Below are 12,421 nucleotides of genomic sequence, written 5' to 3'. Positions count from 1 at the left end.
AGTCAGGGAAAGCAAATACATACATTTGCCATGTTCCAAATAAACATCTCATCCTTCAACTCTATTTCATCACCTCTTTACCAAAAGATGAGAAACACATGTCATTAATGGACTTCTATAGTATTAAATGATGACTTCATTGACCAGAATTCTTAAGCCTTTCAAAGTGGCCTGTCTTTATGATCTAATCATTGTATAAATTTTTCTCCTGGTTTTGCTCACTTCATTCTGTATCACCCTGTTTCTTCTAAATTGTCCTTTTCATACTTTCTTGCTGAATGATAAAATTATATTGGATTCATCATACTCTATTCAGTTATTTCCCAAAGAGAAATAGATATTGTATTTATTAAATATTTTCTGCATCTATTAATGTTAACATATGGTTTTTGTTTTGGTCTTAAGATGTTATATTATGTTCCTAGTTTTCTTAATATTGAAAAAACCCTACAGTCATCAAAAAGCTCTCCTATATAACTTTTCTAAAACTCTATTTGCGTCCTTCTTTCTTGTTTATCCATTCATTCATTCATTCATTCATACTAGATTCATCTAGGTCTAAAGAGGGTATACCAAGGGGCTGAGTTCAAATTTAACCTCAGATACTTTTAGCTATGTGACCTGTGTAAGTAAGCCACTTAATCTGTTTGTCTTATTTTTTCATCTGCAAAATGAGAATAATAATAGCATCTGCTTCCCAGAAGTGCTCTAAGATTCAAATGAGATAACAATTTAAAGTATTTAACATTTAATATAAAATATTTAACATTGAACATAGTATTATATAATGTTAGCTATTGAGGTCCCTAAGTATTATAGTTTTGCTTTTTATTTTTAGACAGCAATTCAATCCTTATTACTAACTATTCCTTTAAACTCCTTTATAGTCTATGCCATTTGGTATTTGTGTATATACATGTATACATATATATTTGTATCTAGTGTATATATATATATATATACATATATATACAAATATACACATAACATATGTATATAGTTATACATAAAATATGCATATATATTTCATAATATAGTTCTGATATTACTTCAGTATCTATATCTTACAATATAATATAACTTCTCTATTTTAGTGATTTTCTTATTACTTTTTAAAAAATATTTATTTTGGCTATACATATAATTTTTTTTACATATTTCCTTGTGAATCATGTTGGGAGAGAAAAATCACAACAAAAGAGAAAAACCACAAGACAAAAATAAAACAAGTAAAAAAAAGTGAACACTGTTTGTATTGATTTACATTCAGTAGTCTCCATAATTCTCTCTCTGGAAGTGGATGATGTTTTTCCATCCAAAGTTTATTGGTATTACCTTGGATCACTGAACTCCTGAGAAGAGTCAAGTCCTTCACAGTTGATCACTGCACAATCTTGCTGCTACTGTGTACTATGTATTCCTGCTTCTGCTTGTTTCACTCTGCATCAATTTATGTAAATCTTGCCAAATTTCTCAAATCAGCTTTTTTATCACTTTTTTTAGAACAATAATATTCCATTTCTTTCAGCCATTTCCCAATCCACTCATCTATTCATCTACTCATTTTCCAGTTCTTTGCCAGCATAAAACAAGCTGCTACAAACATTTTTGCACATATGACTCTTTTTCCTTAATTTATGATCTCTTTGAGATACAGACCCAGTAGTGACACTCCTGGGTCAAAAACTATGTATAATTTTATAGCCCTTTGGGCATAATTCCAGATTGATCTCCAGAATGGTTGGATCAGTTCACAACTCCATCAACAATGCATTAGTGTTTCAGTTTTCCCATATCCCTTCAACATTTATCATTACCTTTTCCTGTCATTTTAGGCAATCTGAGAGTTATTTTAATTTGCACTTCTCTAATCAATAAGGATTTAGAGCATTTTTTATATGACTATAGATGGCTTTAATTTCGTCATCTGAAAATTGTTCATACCCTTTGACCCATTTATCAATTGGGGAATGACTTGTATTCTTATAAATTTGGTATATTTTTATATATTTTAAAAATGAGGCCTTTATCAGAAATACTGGCTGTAAACATTTTTCCCAGCTTTGTGCTTCTCTTCTAATCTTGATTGTGTCTTAAAATTACTTTGTCAAAGATCATGAGTGCTATTTTTTAATTCACCTGAAACATAATAAATTCTGCTCCTAACCTTCATATTAACACTTTGTAAGTCTTTACAATTTGTATGCTTCCTGTAAGTATGATCTTGTTCTAATCCATGCTGTTCTCTTTTTTTCCCATTTCGTAGGTGGGTTTATATTCAGTGCTATGATTGATAATTGTGTACTTCCCTACATTATTTGTTCCCTTTGTTTCTTGCCTCCTGTTAAAAAGGAAAAGATAGAAGAAACAATGTGATCAACACTATTGATCTATTTCCATTAAACTGCTTCTCCTTTCTAACCCATAACCAGACTTCAATTACCAGTGCCCACTCTTTCTTTCTTTTTTCCTTCCTCCTTCCTTTATTCTTCCTTTCTCCTCTTATCTCTCTTCCCTTCTTTTTTCTTTCTTTCTGTCTCCTTTGTTCTCTCCTCTCCTTTCCTCTTCTCTTTTTTTCTCTTTCCTCTTTTTTTTCCTCTCCCCTATTTCTTTTTTCTTTATTTTTTTCTCTCTCTAGATCTTTCTTCTTTCTCTCTTTGACATTTTTATTTCTTCCTTTTCTTTTTTCTTTGCCTTTTTTTCTTTCACTCCCTTTTGCTCTCCCCTCTTTCTTTCCATTACATCTTTCCTTTATGATTCACATTCAAAAATTCACATTTTTTGTGTCATTATTCCTTTCTCATTTCTTCCCTTCCTTTTAAACCCATATATCCCCTTTCCCTGTCCTTACCTGTTACCCTGTAGAGTTTAATATATTGTTATGCCAGACTTTTTGGGTTTGCATTTAGGTGTATATGTTTGTATAATACATGTATATGTTTACATATTTTATTTTTCTGTGTTTGCATATTCAAATGAACACAAATCTTCATTTGGTTCAGATGAGAATGAGATTTATTTGGTGACATTCTTTCTTTGTACAATTCCCCAATCTTCTTCCTCATTTGCTTCCCCAGTGAATATTCCTTTGTGTCAGGAAATAAAATTTCAAAAAAAAAAAGAAAAGAAAAATTTCTTTGGCATAGAAAACAAATAAACAAACGAAGTTGCCAGAAAGGAGGAGATATTCTCAATAACAGGGGAAAGAAAAGAGACAAAAGGAAAGAAAAATGTAATGAAATATATTTTTAAAAAAGAAAAATTTATCATAAATTTAAGTAAGACTCCAAACAGTTTTACAGGAACAGGGTAGAATACTGGAAATGAAAAAAATAAATAAATAAAGGAGAAGAAAGGCTTTGGGAAAGTTACATCAAATTAATTTAAGCAAGACTAATCACAAAGACAAAAATATTAACTTAAAAAGAAGGAATAAAAACTACTAAAATATTAGAGAAGCAAACTGAAGAAAACACAAATATAACTCCCTAAGTTTTATGTATAAATGGACTAAATGAGCAAACACAATGAAAGAGAGGGGCAGAAAGTACAAACAAACAAAACTTTACAATCTGTTATTTACAAGGACTTCTAAAAAGCATATACACATACAATCAAAATGAAAGGCTAGATCAAAATTTACCATGTATCAGATGAGTCCAAAAAAGCAGGAGTTGCAATCATGCTAGCAAATAAAGCAAAATTGTTTTAAATCATAATTTCAATGGAGACAAATAAGGAAATTATATTATACTTAAAGAAAAACAGAGAATGTAGCAATATCAATATTATACATATGTACCAAATGGCATATCATTATACATATTGGAAAAGTTACCTGAATTACAAAAATACCTACTAATGCTGAAATGGACTGACACTACTGTAACTTGCTCAGAGTTTGACAAATCTAGCAAAGGGAAACCAAAGTACAGAAATGGAACTACTCTGTGATAATTTAGACTAAAAAATTAATGACATTTTCTGAATGAGAATATTAAATATATACATATCTCTCAGCAATATACAATGCATTTACAAAAATAAACCATGTGCTAGGACACAGAATTTTATATTTACATATAAATGTAAAAATGTAAAAATGATATACTAAGTATACATCCTTTAGTGTCACTAGTGCAATAGAAATAGATTGCAGTGTAGAGAGATCAAGTAAAAGATACAGACCTAAATGGAGACTTAATAATGAAAGTCTGAACAATGAGAGGGTCAAAGAACAAATTACAGAAATAATTAATAACTATGTGAAGGACAATAATAATGATGAGACAACATACCAAAATTTCTGGGATACAGCTAAAGCAGTCCTCAGAGGAAAAATTATATCCCTAAAAACATAAGTTAACAAAATAGAAAAAATGAGGATTAATTGACTGAATATGTAATTTTTAAAATTAGAAAACCAACAAATAAGTAAATTGAAAATACGCATAAGAGAGGAAATCATCACAATTAGAGGTGAAATAGATAAATTAAAAACCTGCAGAGATTTTTGTTGTTTTTTAAAAGGCTAATAGCAATGTTGACAAATGTTTAGGTGAACTGATCAAAAAGAGAAGGAAAAATAAAATTAAATTAAAATGAAAAAGGTTAAAATCACAACAAACTCACAACAAATAAAAAGAATTATTAAAATTTTCTGTAAATAGTTATTTGCCTATAATCCTGAAAATTCAAAAGAAATAGAAAATTACCTACAGGACTATAAAATAGCCAAATTAACTGAACACCAAATAGAGATCTTCAATTTCAGGGAAGGGAGCAGTCCAGTGAGTCTATCAAACATTTTTAAAATTTAATTTTATTTTAATATTTTTATTTTCCCCAATTATATGTAAAACATTTTTTAACATTTGTTTTTAAAACTTTGAGTTCCAGATTCCTTCCTCCCTATCCCAATCCCCACTGAGAGGCATATGTGCCTATGCAAAACAGTTCCATAAAAGTCATGTTGTGAAAGAAATCATATATCTTCCCCCCTCCAAAAAAAAAAAAAAAAAAAAAAAACCAAGAAAAAACCAAAAATATACTTCAGTCTGTATTCAGAAACAATCAGTTCTTTCTCTGGGCATGGGTAGCATTTTTCAACACAAGTCCTTCAGAGTTGTCTTGGATTATTGTATTGCTGAGAATAGCAAGGTTATTCACAACTGATCATCTCAGAACATTGCTATTATTTTGTACACAGTACAATTACACTTTACTTGAGCTCATGGAAAACTTTCCAGATCTTTCTGAAAGCATCCTGCTCATGATTTCTTATGGAATAATAATGTTCCATCATAATCACATACCACAATTTATTCAACCATTCCCCAATTGATAGGCATCACCTAAATTTCCAATTCTTTGCCCTGAGAAAAGAGCTGCTATAAATATTTTTGTATATGTAAGTCCTATTCCTTTTTTAAAAATCTCCTTTGGAATTCATGCAGGGTAGTGGTACTGTTAGGTCAAAGGATATGCATGACTTTAAAGCTCTTTGGACATAATTCATATCTTTTGATCATTTATTAATTGAGAATGGATCTTATATTTTATAAATTTGACTCAGTTCCCTAAACATTTGAGAAAAGAGGCCTTCATCAAAGAAATGAGTTTCAAAATTATTCTTCCAATTACTATTGCTCTAACCTCTCTCAATTCTATTCTCTCTCTCCTTTCACTCAGATCTTTTCAAAAGGATCAGACTTTTTCAGTCTTTTGACTACCCCTCCACCAATATGCTCTCTTTTCTATTACCTTCCCCCTTCTAGTATCCCCTTCTTCTCTTACTTTCCTGCAGGGTAAGATAGATTTCTTTGTTTTGTTTTTGTTATTGCTGTTTTCCTTGAGGCAATTGGGGTTAAGTGACGCATTGCCCAGGGTCATATAGCTAGGAAGTCTTAAGTGTCTAAGACCAGATTTGAACTCAGGACCTCCTGACTTCATGAGACCAGATTTGAATTTAGGACCTCCTGACTTCAGGATTGGTGCTCTATCCACTGCGCCATGTAGCTGCCCCATAAGATAAATTTCTATATCAATATTTAATGTGTATTTTATTTTCTCTTTGAGCCAATTCTAATGAAAGTAAGGCTTATTCATTCTTCTTCTCTTCCCCTCTATTGTAAAAGCTTTTCTTGCACTCTTTCTGGCAGATAATTTGCACCATTCCACCTCTCCTTTTCCCTTTCTCCCAGTACATTCCTCTCTCACCCCTTGATTTTATTTTATTTTTTTAGATATTATCCCTTTATATTCAACTCACACCTGTGCCCTCTGTGTGTATATACTCCTAACTGCCTCAATAATGAGAAAGTTCTTATAAGTTAAAAGCATTATCCTCTCTTGGAGGAATGTAAACAGTTAAACCTTATTAAGTCTCTTATGATTTCATTTTTCTGATTACTTGTTTCTCCTGCTTCTGATTATATGCTTCTCTGGAGTCCTATATTTGAAAATCACATTTTCTATTCATCTCTGGTCTTTTCATCACAAATGCCTGGAAGTCTTCTATTTCACTGAATGAATATCTACCTCCCCTTTTCCTCTCTCCCGGGAAAAGGATTATAGTCATTTTTGCTGAGTAAATTATTCTTGGTTATAATCCTAGCTCCACTGCACTTCAGAATATCATATTCCAAGTCCTCCAATTCTTTAATGTAGAAGCTGTTAAATCTTGTGTTATCTTGACTCTGGCTCCATTATACTTGAATTGTTTCTTTCTAGATGCCTGCAATATTTTCTCCTTGATTTGGAATTTGGCTATAACATTCCTGAGAGTTTTCATTTTGGGACCTTTTTCAGGAAGTGATCAGTATTTTTTTTCAACTTCTATTTTACCTCTTGGTTCTAGAATATCAACACAGTTTTCCTTGATAATTTCTTGAAAAATGATGTTTAGCTTGGCTCTCTTCAACAATGAGATGATTCAAACCAGTTTCAATTGTTCAGTGATGAAGAAGGCCATCTACATCCAGCAAGAGGACTGTAGGAACTGAGTGTGGTTCACAACATAGTATTTTCACTCTGTTTGTTGTTGTTTGCTTGCATTTTATTTTGCTTCTCTTTTTTTCTTATGCAGTACAATAATTATATAAATATGTATGTATATATTGGATTTAACATATATTTCTACCATGTCTGACATTAAAAAAAAAAAAAAAAAGAAAAATGATGTCTAGGCTTTTTTTTTTTTTTTAAATCATGGTTTTCAGGTAAACCAATAATTTTTAAGTTATTTCTCCTACATCTATTTTCCAAGAAAGTTGTTTTTCCAGTGAGGTTATTTCACATGGTTTTCTATTTTTTTCAGTTTTTCAATTTTTTAATTGTTTTTTGATTTCTCATTAGCTCAATTAGCTTCCATTAGCTCAATTCTAATTTTTAAGGAATTATTTTCCTCAATAAGCTTTTGTACATTCTTCCCATTTGGCCATTTTTGCTTTTTAAGACATTTTTCTCATCAACTTTTTGCATCTCCTTTCGCCTCACTCTCATTTCTTCTCCCAATTTTTCCTCTTTCTTACTTGATTTTCAAAATCCCTTTTGAGCTCTGCCATAACTTGAGACCAATTCTTATTTTTCTTGGAGGCTTTGGACATAAGAGCTTTAACTTTGTTATCATCTTCTCAATGTATGTTTTGATCTTCCTTGACACCACAGCAACTTTTAATGATCAGAATCTTTTTCTGTTGTTTGCTCATTTCCTAGTCTATTATTCTACTTTTAATTCTTAATAAAAGTAGGGCTCTATTTCCAAGATGCAGGATGCTTTAGGGATTCTGTGCAGCTATTTTCAGAGATCTTTCTAGGGATCTGCACTGTGAGGAAGCCCTGCAACTCAGATCTGAGTATGGACAAAGCAAAAGTCCTGTCTCAGTGCCAGCAAATAAGCTCCCACAATTTCCTTCAGACCAGCTGTTCTTGTCCCCCTCCTTATGGGCTGAGATGCCCCAATGCCAGTCACTATTCCTGCTGCCACTGGTGATTCAGTGGCTCCCAAAGCCAGCTACTGGTTTGTGGAACTCTCCTCACATCCTTCCTGCTGACCTCCCAAGTTGAACTTGGCCTCTCTGGGCTGAGAAGTCTGGAGATTGTCCATTGCCATAGACCCCAAGGTCTGCTTCAGGTTTGCCGAGGCCCAAGGAGATCCACCCCCCTGCAGTAGAAGCTGTCCTGCCAAATTTCAAGCTGTCTTCAGCTGGTTAATGGTTCCACTCCATTTTTTTGTGGATTTTGACACTAAAATTTGCTTTAAATTATTAAAGATATTTGGAGGGGTTTGGGGAGAACTCTGGTGATCCTGATTTCATTCTAAAATCTTAGCTCTGCCATCAAACTTTTAATGAACAATACTAGTGTCTCTCCTCTCTTCTTTTTCTCTTTTTCTTTTTTCTTTCTTTCTTTTCTTTTTCCCTTTCTCTTCTTTCTTTCCTTCCTTTTTTCCTTGTTTCTTTTCTTTTTTTTTCTTTCTCCTCAATTATTCACAAAAATTGAAAAAAGAAAGCATTTTACCAAACTATTTTTATGAAACAAATATAGTCTTAATTCCTAAACCAGGAAAAGAGAGAAAAGAAAAAGCTATACACAAATAGAATGGATGTTTTTCATATAAAAAGTAAAAACCTAAAGGAGAAGCTATGTGTGCAGAGGAAAGAGTGCCCAAGCCTGGAAATCAGGAACTCATCTTTCTGAATTCAAATCTGGCCTTAATCAACTTTATGGTCCTGGGCAAGTTACTTAATCTTCCTTGTCTCAGTTTCCTCTTTTGTAAAATGAGCAGGAGAAGGAAATGGCAAACTACTCAAGTACCTTTCTTTGCCAAGAAAACTCCAAATATGATCATGATGAGTTACACACAACAAACAACTAAATAGCATCAAAAATATATAAAACCCAAAGTCAACAGTTTATATAATGGGGAAACACTAAAAAGGTACCCAATAAATATAGGGATAAATCAAGGAAACTCTGTAAATTTTAGCAGTAGCAATAAATTTATCAAATACTCAAAAGGGATTTGCGTAATCTGTTATTCTGGGGTTCTTTCAAGTGACCTAGTGTCAAAGGCATAGAAACTTGGCCCATTAATCCATACATAAGGAACTTTGTGGATTGTATATTTGATAAGATTGAAAAAAGAGATAGTTCAAGATAAAAATAATTAGCAGGAAATTCCTTTTTGGGAGAGGCTGAAGGAGAAAACAACAGAGAATTTCTGTCTTATTTACAACAACAGAGAATTCCAGTCTTATTTACAAATATCTCCGGAACCTCTTGGATAACATTTCTGTGCAAATGTTGTTTTGAAGACCCTAGTTATATATAAAAGGAAGGTCTAAAAAATGGAATCCTTGCACTCAGTCTACACCAGCTTTGTGCCTGACAACTGGCGTCCCCTTGCCAAGCAGTTTGGCCTTCCTGGAGGCCAAATGTCTGTCTATCCCTTTACTATCAATAAAGACTTTGTTTTGATACAGCATTGAATAGCGAATTCATTCATTACCCAACCTGCCTGATGGGACTTTGGGAAGGAGAGAGATAATTAGACATCCCAAAAGGAACTGACCTATCTCGGTTTAGAACCTCATCATATTGACTTAGTTTTAAAATGTAATAATATCCATGTTTTACTGTATTGTAATTTATTTTATTACATATTTCTCAATTAAATGTTAATTTGATTTAGGTTCACTTGGAAGTATTGCGGGCTTGATATGTGACCACTGGCCCATGAATCTAGTCCCACTCATTGGGATCAAAATACATCCATGCCTACCTATCCTATGTCATTTTTGTCCAAGTTCTCCCTAATGTTCAGCAAAGGAAACCCATCCAACATGCTGGCAGCCTTACTTGTTTTCTCCTGGCATTATAAGGATACTACTGGTACCAAAGTCACTCCATGGCTATCACACTGTCAGGGAGTAATCATATTTTTCCTTTTCTTATATGATTTCTTGATGATATAATTTACTTCTGGGTCTCAGAGTTCCTCTTTGGTTATACATTATAGCTAGTTCATCCCTAAAATATGCTTCTACATTTATTCATTTTTAGTTTTTCAGAGACTGATCTCACGTACCTTGCAAAACTGGTAAATTATTTGTAAGAAAAAAAAAATGGTACTTTACTTTAGGAAGTTTGAGGTCAGCAAAAAACCTGGTAATTTACCCAAAAATATTACAGCCTTTTCTTCCTGTTAAGCTCTGAGCATAACTTGGTGTACATCTTTCTTGTCTCTCTTAAAATACGGTGACAGAATGGATAGAGAGCACTGAACGTAATTCAGGAAGCCCTAAATTCAAGTCCAGCCTCCAACAGTAATTGGGAAATCACCTGACTGCTTCAGTTTCCTCAAATGGGGGCAATAAAAGCACCAACCTCCCAAGATTGTGGCAAGATCAATTTAACCATTTTGCATAGTGCATTTAATAAATGCTTGTCCCCTTCCTTTTTCCCACCTTGTTAGCAAGTTCTATGGAGTATCAATTCAAATGCATATTAAAATATCCATAGTATGAAATGGTAATAAGACCCCAATTATAGAAACTTACTCTGGGAGCAGATAAGATCATGATTCATCTTCAGAAGATAATACTAAGGAAAAAAAAAGCTTCTACCCTAAAGAGTAATGTGAAATAGAACTCAAAAAAGAATTCAAAAACCAAATGAGAAACATTGAGGAAAAACTAAATATATAAATATAGATAGAGATAGAGATATCTATCTATCTATCTATCTATCTATCTATCTATCTATCTATCTATCTATCTATCTATCTATACATACCACTCAAGAAAAACAAGATTATGGGAAAAAAAAGTTAACCAACTATAAAAGGAGATACAGTCTCAAAGATGAAAATGATTCTCTGAAATTAGAATCAGGTGAAGGAAAGCCAGAAAAGGTATGAGAGATCAAGAAATAACAAAACAGATTATAAAAAAATGAATAAATGGGACAGAATGTTTAGTATTTCATAAGAAAAGCAAGAGATCTGGAGAACAGATCAAGAAAAAGAAAACTTAAGAATATTTAGACTGTCTGAAAGTTGTGACCAAAACAAACAAACAAACAAACAAAAAAACCCTTGATATAATAATTCAAGAAATAATCCAAGAGCATTGTCTTAAAGTAATAAAACAGGAGGGGAAAGTAGAAATAGAAATAGGAATATTGTTGCCAAATTTCAAAACCCCCAGATCAAATAGAAAATTTTTCAAAAAAAAATTTAAATATGCTGGAACTACAATTAGAATTGTACAGAACTTAGCAGCAGCCACAATATAAAAGACCACAAATCCTAGAATCATATCTATTGACACTCAAAAAAACTAGGCCTGTGGCTAAAGAGATCATATCCAGCAAAAATATCCATAATATTGAATGAGAAAAAAATAGACATTCAATAAACTTACAGGTTTTTCAAGACTTTCTATCAGCCAAACCAAACTCAATAGAAAATTAAACATATAAAAGCCAATATCAAAGATCAATTTCAAATAACTCAACATGACAAATTGCTTGTGTGTGTGTGTGTGTGTTTTTGTTTTGTTTTTAACATGGGAAATGTTAAACATATTCAAGATTGACATCAGCAATAGGGTAGCTCAAAAGAAAGATTTGGGCAGAGTTTAGGTAAAAATAGTAATTATGTTATACAAAGGAAGTGCAAAGGAAGAACAGATACAAAGTAGAGGGGGAGGAGGGTTCCTAGTTCAGAAAATCTACTCACATCAGAAATGGATTTAATAGGATAAACAAAGGGTATAGAATCCTCCAAAATCTATTAAAAAAAACAAATAAAATAAGAGGGTAGGGATGGGCAGATGCGTAAGTAAAGGAGAAGGGAAGAAGACAAAGAGGGATCAATGAATGGGGGAGGTTAAGTAATAGCAAGGCAAGTTAAGGATTAGAATTAAAGCAAAGGGTCCTTGGGAGAGATGGGGATGAGGAAAAAATAATAATGTAAAAAAGGTGCATAGCAGAAAACAAAATAATAATTTACAAGGAAGTAAAAGCTGGACACTCGTGAACATAATTTCTTCTACTAATATATATATATATATATATATATATATATATATATATATATATATATATATTTTTTTTTTTTTTTTTTTTTTTTTTTTTTCCTTGAACGGGCAATTAATTGTTATATATTTTTGAATCCTCCCTGATGTTTTGCTAGGCAAATAACAAGGTTCTCTTTCTTTCTTTCTTTCTTTTTTTTTTTGTTTGTATTCCTTTTCTGTTTTTCTTTTTCTTTATTTGTTTTTTTTTTTAATTAAAAAATCCTTATAGTAGACATTTTTCATATGGTCTTTCCAGTATAGGTAGAGAGATCAAACTCTTGTGAGATTATAGACCTGTTCTAGAGAGTTCTGCAGTGTACTAGGGTATGACATACTTG

The 12,421-nt window shown here is 32.2% G+C and overlaps 1 protein-coding gene across 7 annotated transcripts in view; it reads right to left on the bottom strand.

The window, feature by feature from the left end:
- Positions 1–12,421, bottom strand: part of ASB9 (ankyrin repeat and SOCS box containing 9) — a 238,952-nt gene that overhangs the window by 212,914 nt on the left and 13,617 nt on the right. Inside the window, exons 3-4 of one of the 7 annotated variants that reach the window (XM_074299957.1) lie at positions 4,299–4,349; positions 3,644–3,685 (exon numbers count right to left, since the gene is read on the bottom strand). The exons of 5 other annotated variants lie outside the window; for them this stretch is intronic. The gene's annotated coding sequence lies outside the window, so the exon portion shown is untranslated. The remainder of the gene's footprint in view (positions 1–3,643; positions 3,686–4,298; positions 4,350–12,421) is intronic. One more of the 7 variants, XM_074299956.1, reaches the window with a different exon arrangement.

The sequence above is a fragment of the Sminthopsis crassicaudata genome, chromosome 3 (genome assembly GCF_048593235.1).
Source record: "Sminthopsis crassicaudata isolate SCR6 chromosome 3, ASM4859323v1, whole genome shotgun sequence".
Classification (NCBI taxonomy): Eukaryota; Metazoa; Chordata; class Mammalia; order Dasyuromorphia; family Dasyuridae; genus Sminthopsis; species Sminthopsis crassicaudata.
This window is presented reverse-complemented; position numbering and strand designations above follow the sequence as displayed.